We start from the raw sequence: 17,458 nt of genomic DNA on the forward strand, positions 1-17,458 counted from the left end.
GCACCTGTGAATGTAGCCATATTTGAAAATAGGGTCATTGCAGATGTAATCTAGTTAAGATAAGGTCAGTTAGGCAGACCCTAATCCAATATGGCCTGTGTGCTTATGGAAAGAGAAGGGAGACAGAGACAGACAAGCACAGAGGGAAGATGACATGAACAAAAACAATAGGAATGCTTTATACTGAGAGAGGCAGACATTTGAACGATGCAGCTGTAAGCCAACAACACTACTGGAAAAAGGGAGCGGCAGGGCAGTATCTTATCCAGAGCATGGCCCCAATGACGGTTTGATTCCAGACTGCTGACCTCCAGAATTATGAAAAAATACATTTCTGTTAAATCACTCAGTCTTTGGCACTTTGTTACGGCAGCTCTGTGAACTAACACAAAACCAAAGGTCTATAATGCATGTTTGGAAATGCCCTGAGGACCTCAGTTCAATGATCATCAGTGATCGATTTTCTTCTCAAGGAAACTGGTTGCTTTTATATTTTGGCCAAGTGATTCCTTTCTAAATATTCAGATTTACAAGGTTTACGTAACCTTCCACCTTCCCTAGTGATGAAAACTGAGAACTGAAATTATCTATATCTACTAACTTTATAATCTATATTAACAGGGCTTGGCTATTTCCCTGTCTCTATCATCGTGCATTTACTCTTCCAGGCAGTTGCCAATGACTTAATTGTTCCTTCTTGGGACATCCAGAAAATTCCATTTGAATAAACAATACCTGAACAGATAACATGAAATAGAAGTTTTACTTCCCAAGACTATCAGTCCCCTCACCTTAAGACGATTACCTTCTGTGTCCACCAGCGCTAAATTATTGTATCATTTAGATACTGTCCTTTAACCAGACTCCAAAATTTCCTAAGTCCCCAGACTTATCTTCCCATCTTTTGGCTACTTACAAGAGTCTGTCACATAGTGATCTCCTTTGCTGCAGTAAGAGTAAACTGAGCTTTGTATTATGAACAGATAGTTTTTGTGGCAGCAGTATTTGAAAATATAGGTTGAAAAATTTAGAATAGGCAACAGAACAAGAAGACCCTGAAGATGAGTTAAAAGATCCCAAAATGTATAGGCTACCAGAGTTGTTTAGAAAAGCTCAACTGGGGAAAGGTCTTTTGGAGTCTACCCTCAAAGCCTTTCCTCTGATTAAGTCCCACAAGCAGAGAAAGGATGCGTGATTTGGAAACATCATAGATATAAGCTCATTTCGAGAGATAATTCAGGAGTGGATCCTGAGCCATATGTGACTGGCTCACTCCACTTTCTGTGAATAGTGTTGAAGCAGAAAAGAAGATTTAATACACAAGCAAAAAATAGAATGAAAAATAGTTTCATCGCCAGACCTACAGGAGCAAGCTGAACATTTTGAAAAAAGCCTAAAAACAAAATTAGAATAGGTCTCAGAATTGTGGGCCTATAGAAAACAAAAGCTAGATGTTCCCACTTTAGTCAGTAAATACAGCAGGATAGAGGATTCTTTTGATAAGGATTCTTGTAGCTGATACATAAACAGAAAAAAACTTTGGAAAAAAGGATTAACCTGTTAAGAAGGTAAAAAAAAAAAAAGATTAATGAAGATGTACAGTGGTGAAATCAAGAGCCCATTTCCCTGTTTTACCCTGAAATTCATGAGAATGTAATTTTCTAAATATTGAAACACAATTTTACAAAATTATTATTGATACAGGTGCTACAATATCAAAGTTAAGTCCACCATTGCACAGCCTTTCACTCAGAGTCAACAAACTATACACGTGGTAATCGTCCTAGGGCTTAATAATTACTATGCCAGAACTTTAACTGGAGAATGTTCTTCCTTCATATGTGAACCTACACCTAGTACCTTAATAAGAAGGGATCCATTGTACAAATAAGAATCGCCACAATCAAGATCTTCTGAAGATCTCTCTCTTGAAATCCTTATCCAAAATAGGTCAAAGCCAATTTTGAAATGAACTTACCAGTACTCTTATGCCAAAATCAAGCCCAAATTAAAGATAGCAAGTTGGCTGGGACTTCTTTCGGCAAAAAAATCCATTTGGTAAGGACAGGAATGTTGGACCTGAACACAAGTGGCTTCAGATTGACCCATCAAAAATTCCACCCAAACTCACAAAAAAAAAAACAACCTCTTAAACTGGAAGATAATTAAGGACAAAACCAATAGTGAAAAGATTCACCACACCCTGCACCATTCCTTGCAACACGCCCGTCTTTCTCGTCAGAAAACTCCAGAGCACTGGTCTCAAGTCCTCAGTCAGCACTTGTAGAAAGGATTTAAATTTCCCTTTGATTCTACTTTTATACGGCATCGGGATGACCTTTTGTAGTACTCTAAAAATGAGGTGAGCTTCGAGACTGAGTCCATCTATCTACTTACAGTTCCAGCTCAGAAAAGGCAAAAGGTTTCTAAAGATAAGTTCATATTATATCCAAAGTTCATAACTTAGGACATGATTTATAGCACAATCCTGGCACTTCTCACTTACCTGTAATGACAGCAGAGGGGCTGAGAGAGAAGAGAGGAACATGAGAGAATGAGTTCCCTAAGTCCCCCTGGAAAAGTGATGCTCTCCCTGCTTCTTAGTAACTGGAGTGATGTTCTCTTTTTCTTCCCCCCCCCCCCACAGAAGAAGGAAATATAGCAAGAAAAATGTATTCAGACCAGTTATAGTTTGTCAGTAAGTTAGCACGGACCTGCACGTATCAGAGCAACTGCATTTTAAGTAAGGGATAAGTTTGACCTGATCACCTTTTAAGACACAGTATTATACTGCTTGCTCCCATCAATTCACATTTCAACATAATGAAGCCCTAACTCCCCAAGTACCTCAGGATGTGATTGTGTTTGGAGGTAGACCCTTTAAAGAAAATGAAGTTAAAATGAGGCCGTAAGCATAGACCCTAGTCAAATCTGACTGGTGTCGATAAGCAGAGGAGATTGGAACACACACACATGAAAAGCCACCAGGGATACATGCACATGAAGAAAAAGCCAATGTGAAGGCACAGCAAGAAGATGCCAGCTGAAAGACAAAAAGAGACACTCAAAAGAAATGACACTCGCCAACACTTGACCTTGGACTTCTGGCCTCGAGAGTAGTAAGAAAATAAATTTTTGTTGTTTAAGCTTACCCAGTCTGTAGTGTTGTTCTGGCAGCCTTGGTAAATGAACACACAGTGTGTACCAGCTAATTGACTGTATTTATCAGCAACATCATTTAACATTCTTTTTATCATCTCTAATAAGATAGGCCCGATTTGGCTTGTTGCAATAGTGTAAATTGTCCTTATCTTTGGTTTAAATAAAGGCAATGAAGATTAAAAACAAAAGTGCAACATTTCACAAGAAATCAATTGTGCCTTATCAATTACAAATTTAGTTTTAAAACTCAAGATTACTGTTAAACCACATGGTATTGTAAGGGTATTGAAAGGATTTTTCTACCTTTGAAGAATACTGTACATTTATATTTTTATTTAAAAAAATCTTCATTGGGATCAAAAGAATTATCAGAAGTTTAGCTTATTGAACAGAACTAAATACACTTGTCTTCCTATTAAGCATCTAGTGGTAGCTTTTAAGAAAATCGGTGTGTAAAGGTTTCAACAAATTAAAAGAGTTGAGTATTTTCTCTGCATATCAGAGTTGTCAGGGGTGAATTTTGAAGCCTCATTTACATGTTTGTTAGTATTGGTGTTTTTCCCATCTCCTACAATGAAAAAATAATCTATTATTAGGGTCTAACGTACTATTAGGGTCTTTGTCTAGTTCATGATATATTGTCAGCCCCTAAACAGTGTCTGGGTATAATAAGTACAAAATTACCATTGTTAAATAAGCGAATCAATGTTTATTGAACATTCTTTTTCACTTCTTCTTTTGTGAATAACCTCTTTCCATTTAATGCAGGTATTTTGAAGTTCATATTTATACATTAAAATATTTTTCTCTTCACTAGAACCTTGCACTTTCTTTAACATATGGACCTTGAAAATCAACTAGACAAAAAAGACAGTATTTCCAGTAAACCCTGTCATATAAAACAAATATATTTACTAAACATAAAAATGGAACACACTGACACACGCATATGCTTCCAAATAAGTTTCATTTTGACAAAATAAAGACTAATGGAAATAAAAGTCCACAGATACTTTCTACATTTACTCTCCATGGAATACTGATAGAATGAGGAAATGTTTAAGCGCTGCAAAAACAGAAAACTGAATACCACATGGTGTTTTTTAAATCTCAAGTAGCTCACCATCTGTATGGTGAGCAATATATATGAATAAACACTTCCAGCATAGCGATGGTAATTACCATTCACTGATCATTTGACAAGTGTCATGTGTCAGTCAAAGCATTCATATGTATCTATTTAATTAATACCCTGTGATTTATTATTATTTCTCCTACTTTAGAAATGGAAAAACTCAACGACTTGAGAGCCAAGTAACTTGCTTATGCTACAGCATTTTGAAATTTCAAATCTAGGACTCAAGTCTAGGCCATGAGACCTCAGTGCCCCTCATCTTAGATAGTACCCGAGAAATGCAAAGAGAACAGTTAAAATCAGGCAGTACAGGGAGTGTTAGATATGGTGGAACGTTGTTATGTGGCTGACTCCTTAGAATAAATAGAGACTAGAATCTGATGGAACATGTGTATAGGGTTATGAAAGTGAAAAACAATCTATCTAGTGGGACAATTCTTTAAAATGAGGCTAAAACAAAAGCATTTTCTCAGAGAAATGCCTTAGAGAATTTGTCTCCAGAAGAAATCCAGATCTTCACTAAGAAAGAAGAACACTGTGAAAGTAAAAAATTGACAATAGCCATAAATGACCTTTTTATGATCTTTTATGAGTGGGTGTATATATATATATATATGTATTTATATGTGTGTGAATATGTACACACACATCTGTTATATATGTATAAATGTGTATATGTGTATAAATACACACATATATTATACATATATATAAATACACACATATATTATATATAATTTTATATATAATTTTCTTTGAAATATTATTGACTAAAGCAAAAATGATACAAATATATTCTGGGAGGTATACCATAGGGAGAAGTAAAATGTAGGAATACAAAACCCCAAAGAACAGAGAAAGGCACAAGTGAAATCATACTGCTTTGAAGTTCATATATTGTTAAAATAATATAATATTATTTGAAGATCAAATGTGACAAGTTAAGTATTCATACTATACACTCAAGAATAACACTGTCCATTAGAATTATCTGTGATGATGAAATATTTTAATTTATGCTCTCCAAACCTGTAACCACTAGCTACATATGTTATAGGCCTTTAAAGGTGGTGAGGCCACCTGCAGAACTAAATTTTTAATGATATGCTATGTTAATTAATTTCAGTTTTGATTTAAATGGACATATTGCCTAGTTGCTACTCTGTTGGACAGTTCAGATCTAGACCAAGCACTAAAATTAAAAACAAATGGGTATAGCTTGAATATCAATAGAGCAGATAAAAGTAAATAGTAAAATATAATTATTCCCAAAGATGTGAGAGGAATAAGAGGGGAAAAGAACAAAGAACTTCTTTAGCTAAAACCAACAAATATGAAGATGTTAGATTTCAACACACACATACAATAATTCGATTATATAAATAAATTAAACACTCCAGTTAAAAGACAGACATTTTAAGATTCGATAAGCAAACAAGAGTACAAGGGCAAAAAAATAAACCAACTAAAAAACCTCCACAAATTTGAAACACAAAGACACAAAAAGATTGCAAAATAAATATCAGAAGAATACATATGAACTATAAGAAAGTTGGTGTAACTGCATTTATAGTAGAAAAAGTATTCTTAGAGAACTCAACAGATAGAGAAGGGCATTTCCTGATGATAAAAGTGTGAATTCATGAAGACGACACAACAAAACTAAATTGGCGTGCAACTGATGATAAAGATTCAAATACAGAAATCAAAAAATGACAAATCCACAGCCGTAATTAGAGATATTTAACTCTCCACTCTCAGTTATTGATAAACATCTAGACAAATAATTAGTAAAAAGAAAGGAGCCCCTTGTCTTAACTGACATTAATAGACCACTACATCCAAAAACTACAGTCACATTTTAAAGAAACATGGAATATTCACCAGCACAGATGACATTCTGAGCCTAAATTGCAATACATTTCAAAAGACTGACATTATTCAAAGTTTGTGTTCTGAGAGCAATAGAATTAAATTAGAAATTACTAAACATAAGATATATAGAAAATCCTCAAGTATTTGGGGGTGAAGCCATATATTTCTACATAAATTATGTGTTAAATAAACATTGAATATAAGAGAATGTATAAAATGTTTCAGACTGAAATATTATCATGAAAGGTGTCAGAGCAATGTTTTAAAGGTAAATTTTAAAGCCCCAAAGGGGTGTGATTGTTTCTATTGTAGCTTGCTTGGAATTATCAGGACACTGAAATATTACAACATACATGAAGGAAAGTAGAAGTATGAAAATAGAAGTAGGAAGTATAGTATACTTTTTCAAATCATATTTTAAAATTATTTTTAACAGTTAGAATAGAAATAGTATAATAGCTCAAGGAGAGAATATGGCTGAAATATATAAAATTCAGAATTTAAGATGGCTGAGTAATTTTGTATATAGATGTAAGATCTTGAAGTGGTAAGAACTATTGAAATAAATGATTAAAGAATGTAAGGTTGTTTAGAATAAAGACCATATGTGGAAGAGTTAGCTTACCTGGAGTTCAAACAATATTTATTTTTATGATGGAAGAGGAGATAAAGACAGATGAAAATAATTATACATTAAGAAGTAGAGTGGAGGATTTGGAGAGGTTTGATCCTAGTTTCTTAAAGACATGAGATACTGGGTCATCGGCTGAGATGTTTTGAGCAGAGGTAAAAGGACTACAACTTCATATAATGACAGAGATTCGGGTTTAGAAGCACAGTTCTGACAAGACAGCAGTAGCTGGCTGGAATCATACACCAGAGCTATAGAGATAGAGTGAAGCATCATGCTATAGGACAAAGCAATAGAATGTCCTATAAAAATTCAGTCATTTATTCTGTCATTAAAATTAAGGGACAATTTACATTAAAGTATTATCTACCCAAATATTTCAAACATTTTATTTGGATCTTATAAAGAAGTAATAAGTAATAAGTAATCCTTCTTCATTAGAAGAATTACAGGGGATCCTGAGTGGCTCAGGCAGTTAAGTGTTTGACTCTTGATTTCAGCTCAGGTCATGATCTCAGGGTTCATGGGTTTGAGCCCCGCTTTGGGCTCCATGTTGACCCTTACCTCCTTGTGCTCTCTCTGCCTCTCTTTCTGTGTCTCTCAAAATAAATAAAAATAAACTTTAAAGGTAAGATTATAAAATGGGCAGCTTTCAATACATATTTTCTCTCCCTTCATCATTATACCTTGCAGATACAGCCAATTTCAGATTCTCAAAAATTGTTTAGTCCAAAATGGATTTTGTTTTATTCCAAAGACGTTGGTGTAAAGGTTGTGCCTGTGGTTTCTAAAAATACATATTTAGTTTTCAGCATTTAGTAATTGTGGTATTTCACGTAAAATTCCAATTTTCAGCTTTTCCCAACAATCTTAAACTTGTCAACATGATGTCTAAAGTACTTTCAACTTTTAGGAGCAATTGTTTGGAGACAAGCAGGAGCTTGCTCCCTTTAGACAGGCCTGTGTACCACTGTTCACTACAGTGCTCACTGTCCACAGCTCAGCCTAAGTTTCAGTAATTTCTCATAATTCTCCAACTATTGTTTAAGTCAATGACATATTTAAGAAAAATGAAACTACGTCTTGATTCTTTGAGTTGTGAAGGGCATGCGTAAGGTAAGATTTCAATTTGATTAACAGGCAAAAGAGTAGGCCTGTATAAAATTCATGTATACACATGGTCTATATGTGCATCATACATATGTATTCACGCACACCTCTTATATACACATACGTACACACACACACACAACTTTGGGCAATAAATCCACTCACTCATTCATGTTACTTCCATGACCCCATTGTTGCAATTTTTACTTTAAATCTCTGTTCTACTATACAAAATAATGTAAACATGTAAAGACACAGATAAGTCTGGCAAAGGCAACAAATGATAAGATGATAGGTATGGAAATGTTCTGTCTTGTAAGGACTTTGGAATATTGCCTAAAACACTCAGGCTAAATTCTTTCCCCATGTTTGATTAACATAGATGTAAAGAACCTGTTTAGTACATTAAGAGGGCAATAAGCAGATTAAGAGTTCTGCAACAAAAGGCCTTTACACTTTGCACCCAAGTCTTAGTATTGCTAATTAATGCTAATTTCTCAGATGTAATGGTAATCTGTAAAGGATTAAACTTTACATATTTCCAAATATAAAAAAATAGTCTCTAAGCACATAATTTCCTCAGTTCTGCAAAGAAAAAATAATAATGGTAATAATATTATTATCATCTAACATTTGGAAAGTGTTCTGACAGTAGATGTTATTTCTATACAGTAAATCACTGAACACTCACAAAATGCTTTGAAGTGATTACAATTGACCTTTAAGAAAAATAAAAAGAAGAATAAGTTAAGGTGTACCCAAATCAATCAGAAAATAAGGGTTGGAGTCAAGGTTTTGAACCTAAGACACACTGTTGGGAGAGCCAAATACAAGTGACTCTTGAACAACATGGGTTTGAACTGCACAGGTCCATTTATACACAGATTTTTTTTTAAATAAGTACAGTACAGTACTATAAATGTATTTTCTCTTCCTTAAGGTTTTTCTAATAGTATTTTCTGTTCTCTAGCTTACTTTATTGTACGAATACAGTATATAATACATATCACATAAAAAATATGTGCTAATTGATAGTTAATGTTTTTGGTAAGGCTTCCCATCAACAGTAGGCTATTAGTGGTTAAGTCTTTGGAGTCTCAACAGTTAAGTGAGGATTGTCAACTGTGTGGTGGGGTCGCAGCTCCAATCACTGTATTGTTCAAGAGTCAACTATACAAGTTCTCTCTTTGAGTCATGAGTTTTTACCCAGATTTTCTATGAAAATCAAACTGGTGGGTGGGGATCCCCATCTATAGGTATTTGAGGCAGATAAATCTATCTTGTGCCAGATTTATTCATGCCTTGCAGAGTGTTTAACATCACACCAAATTCCTGTTCAATGTGAAAAAGACCTGAACATTTTCTGAATTCTCCCCTCTTGGCGATAATGCCACAAGTCGGAAAATCATTCTATAATACAGAGTCCTCCATCCCCAAGTATGAAACAAGGAATAAACAAGTCCCCTGGAGCCTAATCTCTTAATTTGCCCTTCATTTCAGCCCACATTTCTTTTCCATATCCCCATAGTCCTTTTTCATATCCCTTTTTCTTTGTTGAGGTGACTTTCACACTTTCCCCAAGAATGTGATTACAGATCATGGCAGAAAAAAACAGTGATCAATAAAGAAATATTCAAAAATATTATTCATGTGGATTCAGGGTGGTCAAATCATTATTTATCAAGTTAAAAGATAATCTCCCCAGAAGGGTTTGCAAACATACATGCCTCAATTCAGTTCCTCATTACTACAAGTTGTACCAAATATAGTTAAAATCACAAATGCTAAGTATGTGTAAGGCAGGATGTACATGCTGCCTGGTTTTCATATTATTCTATGGATTACTCTATTTTGAGCCCTATCTGTTCTTGTAGGCTGTCTTTTTAAAATCTGTTCTTGTAGTTCTCTCTGTATTATGGTAATGTCGAAGGTTTTAAATTAAGGAACTAGAAATAGAATAATTGGGGACAAAACTCACATTTCCATATACTTCCTGTATGGGGCATGATAGTAGAGGTCCTGGCTCCCTGTGCAATCAATTTAACACCCCTTAACCCAACACACATATAGACACACACAGCACACACAAACTGACACACTGCCTCTGGCCAAAGATGATAAATGTTAATATTATCAATTTCCCCACTGTCAAATACAGACTGCAAGAGCATTTTTATGTGTCTATTCACTATAGTGTTTCTATTTCATTTCATTTGGGGGTATTTATGCTGTAAAACAAAACACAAAAAAATGTGATTGTACAAAACAGCAACTATTGTAAACTGCTCACGGCCTTATGGGTGAGAATTTTGGCAGTTCATAACAGAGGACTCATCTCTGCTCCACAATGATTGAGCTTAGGTGCTTCAAATAGTTGAAGATGAGTTAACTGTGATGCCTTATCTGGAGCCACGTGTCTGGAGCCTTATTCCTGGCTGTTGGCTGATCCAAGAATATCACATTCGCTCACATGTCTTGACACCTGATCTCAAGGCTGGACTGACTGGACTAGCTGAGGCTACCCAGGCAGGAGTCTTCTCCTCTCTCCTTTCTTCCCTTTCTCTTCAGTATGACAATCTCAAGATTGTTGGTCTTTTTTCACAGTGGCCAGCTTACCCAAATGGCAGCATTCCAAGAGTCTGGGCAGAAGCTGCAAGGCTTCTTGTGAAGTAGCTTTGGAATTCCTGAAAGTACCTTTCCATGCATTCAGGTAATCAAGTAAATAATTAAGGCAAGCCCAGATTCAAAGGGAGTAAATTACACTCCACCTCTTAATAGGACAAGTAGCAAGAATTTGTGGCCATCTTTAATATATGAGAGACTAATGTATCTACGTGGCTCAGACCCCCTAATATTGAAGGAAAGTATAATCAACTTGATTATGCAGTCCTTGCAGTTTAATCCAGGCCAATTAAAATGAGATGCTTCTGCATGTTGCCTGCTTGTCCCTTCTGTTTTTATCCTCCACTTATGCCGTAGGTTTTACATTATCACCTTATCTACATGATCCAAGAGTTAAGGATTTCCTACCTCCTCCCACACTCTACAAGGAAACTGGTTGTATCTCATTTGAAACTGTCAGTGAAATGTAATCCATGTTTACTGTAACTTTATACTCAGAGTTTTATAGACACTATGCCTTTGGAACTATTAGCAGAAGTAGATGGTTCCACTAAACTTCCAGTGAATGTTGTTCTTATATCACATCCTTTTATCTTAATAAAATGCAAGAGTCCCAGTTCTCCATAAAGATGACAAAATTTAGAAAGCTATAAGAAAATAAAAGCACACAAGCATGAGAAAAGAATATGTCAATTTAACTAGAATACTATTAGTTCATAGAGGATTATTTTACTTCAAGTAATTAAACACATTCTTTCTATTACAATCACTCACTCTCATTGTAGAAATATACAGAAGCAAAATTTTTGTAAGAGCTACATTTTCACAGATTGCAAAAGGCAAGCTCTTTCAAAAATTGTCATGAGATTTTCTGCTTTTCAGAGTTCTACAATTTTTTAGTTCAAATTCCTCCAGGTGAAGTTTAAAGTAATGTATTAATATCCAATTGATGGAGAAAAGAAATTGAGCAAAGGCAGTACAACCTATTCCCATTTCAATTTAAGAATATTTTTACTCAGAATTATTATCAAGATAATCCTTCAGAGATTTGTTAAACTATTTTGGTACAACAATTTCAGTAGCACAAGAACTGTATCTGTAATACTGCAAAACAAAGTATATGGCTTTCCAATTGAGGAAATATTAACAGAATTAGAGACTTTAATCTCCAGTCCTATTGGGACAAAAAATAAGTAAATATCATGGAAATGGTATTTATCCTCAAAGTCTTTACTGTCTTATTTTATAGAACTAAATTGTATGTGTTCTTCACTTTACCAATTAATAACTGTCAAAATTACAGAATTCAATTTCTAGCTGTTATAGAAGCGTTTTGGTCGTTTTTTCTTAAGCAATTGAGCACTGGTATGTAACAGAAAATTACATACTCACCATGTGAGAGTAAAAAGTCAGAGAATATATGGAAAACAATAATAATTTGTTAAATTGTCCTTCTCACTAGTAGAGCAAAATGTATTTAATTCACAGGCATAGAAAATAATATATGCATGCACACACATGTTTGTTTGCATAATTAAATAACTACAGAAATCATTATATGTCTAACAACTGATAGTTGGTTAGGAAAATTCTGTAATGGTACATACAACAGTTAAGAGATTCTTGTTTGGGTTTTCCACTGTGAAGTGAAATCAGAAATATTTTTCAGCCTAATACAGCTCTTCCATTTTCTTCACTATTTTCAGTTATTAGAAGCAGATGGTGTTTTGGTGGTAAACACAATTAATTTCATTTTATAGAATTTACTTAATTAGATTTGGACTTCATGTCTCATGTGCATTGGATTTCATTGTTATACATATTGTTTATAATTCTGCCAGCTGTCATAAATGCATACTTATTTTTTTTTAATTCTTAAGACTATCATTTCTAAACAGGCGATAATCTATTCATTTTACTGAATAAATTGGAAATAAAATACATTATTTTAAATTCGAATTTTGTAGAATGTTATATGCAGTCAAATTATCTTGTTCCAAATGCATGGAGAATTCAAAGTCTATGCAAATTTTAGAACATATCACCATTTTACATCTCTTCAATTATGTTAATGTTTTTGTTTTTCATTTTGAAAGTATTAACTAAAATGTTTCATACTTCTAAGATCTACAAAAATACTAATCATGACAAAACACATGCTTATTAGACCATGAAAGCATTCTCAATTTGTTCTCCTTTTATTTTTTGCAAAAATGTTGCCAAAGTAGATTGTATATAAGAACCAAATAACTGGTGAAAAGTGAAAACACTACCCATTTCCTATATATTGGTTCAAATTAATGTTTCTTGTAGAAATGATTGACTTTGTGTATGCCTGTATGTGTGTGTATGTATGTCTTTTGTTGATCGCATTCAGTATTCTAATATCATATTGCTGGATTAAATGAAATGAAATTGTTTACTTTAATACTTTTAAAATGCACTTTTTTTTACTATTAGAAATTTTGTTCTTGTTCTCAAGGATAGTAAAACTTTCTCACGGGTACAAAGTGCATTTTACCTGTCATGCATCATCGACAAAAAGTTACTTAGGTACCCTGAGCATATTACTCTTTTATTTCTGGAAACTGCAATTAATAGTTTTGTAATTCCCTTTAGTAATGGTGTCTAATAACTATAAAAATTTATGGTTAAAAGTTATGTATTTTGTGGCACCTGGATGGCTCAGTTGGTTAAAGCATATGACTTTGGCTCAGGTCATGATCTCATAGTTCTTGAGTTTGAGTCCCACATTGGGCTCTGTGCTGATGGCTCAGAGCCCAGAGCCTGCTTTGGATTCTGTGTCTTCCTTTCTGTCTCTGCTCCTCGCCATCTTGTGTGCTCTCTCTCTCTCTCTCTGTCTCTCTCAAAAAGAAATACATGAACATAAAAAAAGTTATGTATTTTGCAATCTAATTAGAATGAAATTCTAAAGAATATTTTGAATTTGTTTAAAACAGCTTAAGCTTAATATTTTCTTAGAAACAATTTTTAACAATTTGTTTAACAAGTTGCAGAGTTTAGGGTTAGGTTACATTTCTACTTAATGTACTTATCTTAAGCTCAAAAATGAATTCTAAAGCATTGTTAAAAATAATGGCCAGGTATTATGAATAATAATTTGGGTTTCAAAGGTAATGTTTAAGTTGTGCTGACAAATTCCCTTAGTAGTAATACATTATAACCAATAGGTTTGTATTTCACATCTTTTTAGCAGGTTATTAAATGAAACACCAAAAAAAAAATCAGTAAAAATTACATTATCCTGTTGGTGAATATTTACTTGACTCTGATATATCAATACTTCGAACATAAACTCTAATTTGTTCATGTCCATTTAATGGAAAGCTTGTTTTCTGTCAGAAAAAAAAATATGGCATCTCATATTTCCACTAAATTTTAGCAAATCTATCACAAAATATATGTAACAATTAACAACAAACTTTTTTATTTATTTTTTTTTTAATTTTTTTTTCAACGTTTATTTATTTTTGGGACAGAGAGAGACAGAGCATGAATGGGGGAGGGGCAGAGAGAGAGGGAGACACAGAATCAGAAACAGGCTCCAGGCTCTGAGCCATCAGCCCAGAGCCCGACGCGGGGCTCGAACTGATGGACCGCGAGATCGTGACCTGGCCGAAGTCGGACGCTTAACCGACTGCGCCACCCAGGCGCCCCAGGAACTTTTTTATTTTTATTACAACATGAAGTGTTTTTAAACTTAAAGGAAAGGATGTTTAGATTCTTATTTCAATATTCAGGTTCAGCTACCCTTCCCCACTGCCAATGATTATTTAAATAAACTTTTCATATTCTCAGATTCATCCTTTATCTATTCTGAAGTCACAAAACAGTCAAATTCCAGACCATTAGTAATTCTGAAAAGCCCCACGATATTCCTGTTCATCTAAAAGGCTGAAGGAATGTACCAGACTGATAACATGTCCAGAGAATACCCAGAGAAAGAAAAAGCACCAGTCACTGACCTCTGGCTACAAACCTAGAAAATGAAAACTAAGGCTGTTTTGTAAACTGTCTGCAATTTGAACGTGTGCCTTCTCACACAGGTCCTCTTGTCAAAGGGCAGAAGACATACAGTCAAGACATTTAAAGAAATGTGACCAGTCATTGGTTGACTACTAAATTATAATAGCAGGTGTTAACCCCAGGAAGGCAAGCTGAAAAAAAAGTAAAATAAAATAAAATAAAATAGCCAAAATTCAGGGACCACACAGTACAGGAAATACAGAATCCATAAATTATTCCAGGAAAGTTGCTAAACAGATACTCAGCAACAAGGGCAAAATAAGCTGGTATTTTTTAAGGGTTTTTTTTAACGTTTATATATTTATTTTGAGAGGGAGAGAGAGCATGACTGGGGTAGGGGCAGAGAGAGAGGGGAGAGAGAATCCCAAGCAGGCTCCTCACTGTCAGTGCAGAGCTTAATATGGGGCTTGAACTCATGAAGTGTGAGATCATGACCTGAGCCAAAAATAAACTTTGGAGGTAAAATAATATGATACCAGGATTGTTACAATATATTATCTAAAATCTACCATACCCCATTTCTAACAATAAATTGTATGTTATGCAAAGAAATAGGAAAGTATACACATATAAAGGAAAAAAAGGATACAACAGAAAGTTTCCCTGAGGAGGCCCAGATTTGGGACTTTGAAGACAAAGAATTTAAGTTACCATTATAAATATGTTCAAGGAAGAGAAGAAAACTTATGCCTGAAGAATTAAAGAAAGGTATGGCAGTGATGTTTTATCACATAGAGAATACCAATAAACAGATAAAATTATGAAAAAAAATTTGTGAGTTGAAAAATACAGTAACTGAGTAAATTAAAAAGAAGTCACTAGAAGAGCTAAACAGTTTGAGCTAGAATAAGAAAGAAATAGCAAACATGAATATAGGTCAATAAAGATTATCCTGGCTGAGGAGTACAAAGAAAGGAAATGAAGAGAAATGAGCAGAGCCTTATAGAATTGTGGGTCACCATCAGGTGTACCAAAAAGTGCAAGTGTACCTATATGTGTACCTATATGTACCTATATCTTCTCTTTCTCCAAAAAAGAAGAGAAAAGGGCACAAAAGATACTACAAAATTGTGATGGAAAACTTTCTAAAAATGATGAATACTAATAAATCTACATATTCAAGAAGCTTCTACATATTTAAGAAGCTTAATGAGATACAGGTAGATAAACACAAATAGATACACCTATGTACATTATATTAAAAACGTTTAAAGACCAAGACAGAAAAAAAGATTTTGAAAGCACCAAAAGTAAAATGACTCCTCACCTACCAAAAAGAATCCCAGTGAGCTGACTTTCCATCAGAAACTGTGGAGGCCAAAAGACAGATGACATCTTGTCAAAAGAAAAATAATGTCATTTCCAATTTCAGTACCCTGCTAAATGGTCCTTCAAAATTGAAGGAGAAATGTAAACTTTTTCAGATAAACAAAAATAGCCTGCATTGCTAGTAGACCTGCTGTGCAAGAAATAACTGAAGGAAATCCTTCTGGCTGAAATGAAACCCGATAGTAACTTAAATCCATGCAAAGAAATAAAAAGCACCAGTAAAGCTGACTGCATAGGTATTATAACGACAGTATAAATATATTTTTGGTGCAACTCTTTTTTCTATCAGTATTAAAAGGAACTGCATAAGCAATTATTTTAAAATGCTGTTGATGGACTTACAAGGGTTAAGATGTATTTTGTAAGACAGTAATAATATTAGACTATTATTTTACCACAAGTTATTATTATTATAAAAACCCTTGATACATTTTAAAAGACTAAAGCCATACAAAGTATGTTCTCTGATCACAGTGGAATTACATAAGAAAGTAACAGAAGAAACATTAGGCAATTAACAAATTGTGAAAAGTAAGCAATAAACTTATAAATAACAGTGGGTCAAAGAAAAAACCCACGAGAAATATTAGAAAATACCTTGAGATAAATAAAAATAAGTACACAACATGTAAAAACTAATGGGATTCAGCAAAAGCAGTGCTTCCTGGGGAATTTATAGCTGTAATAGTCATTATTAAAAAAAAGGAGAAATAGCTCAAATCAGTAACCTCAGCTTCTACCTGAAGAAATTGGAAAAAGAGGAGTACTAAACCCAGTACAAACAGAAAGGAGACAATAAAGATTGGACAGTAATAAGTGGAATAGAAAAGAGAAAATAATAGAAAAGAGAAAATAATAGAAAAAAATCAACAAAACCAACGTTGGTCCTTGGAAAATATCAGTGAAATTGACAAACATCTATGTAGACTGATGAAACAAAAAAAAAGAAGATTCAAATTCACAAAATCATAAATACAAATAGGGCATTGTTACTGGCCTTACAGAAATAAAAATGATTATAGAGAAAAACTATGAGAAATTATGTCAGCAAGTTAAATAACCTAGATGAAACAAATTCTCAGAAAGACACAAATATTGTGTATGTAAAAAGAAATAGGAAATCCGAAAAGACCTTTGAAAGTAAAGATGTTAAATTAATACTAAAAGACTCCCACAAAGAAAAGCCCCAAACTAAAGAATTCACTAGTGATTTCTACCAAACTTTCTCAAACTATCCCAAATGAAGAAAAGGAAGGAATACTTATAACTCTGTCAGGCCAATATTACACTGATACCACAAACAGAAAAATACATCAAAAGAAAAGGAAACTACAGACTGATATTCCTTGTTGTTATATAAATAAGCCAAAGATGGTTTCCATATGTTGGCCCTATGGTATTTACTTCTTTACAACAAGCTAGGACTGTTAGCTCAAAAGCCTGTTGGCAACAAACTCAAATATTTAAAGGTCTAACTGCTTTCAATATAGCCCACGTGAGCACTTTTGTTGTTTTTGTTTAAAGATTTTGTTAATTAATTAATTAAT

Source organism: Prionailurus viverrinus, chromosome C2 (genome assembly GCF_022837055.1).
Source record: "Prionailurus viverrinus isolate Anna chromosome C2, UM_Priviv_1.0, whole genome shotgun sequence".
NCBI classification, from domain to species: domain Eukaryota; kingdom Metazoa; phylum Chordata; class Mammalia; order Carnivora; family Felidae; genus Prionailurus; species Prionailurus viverrinus.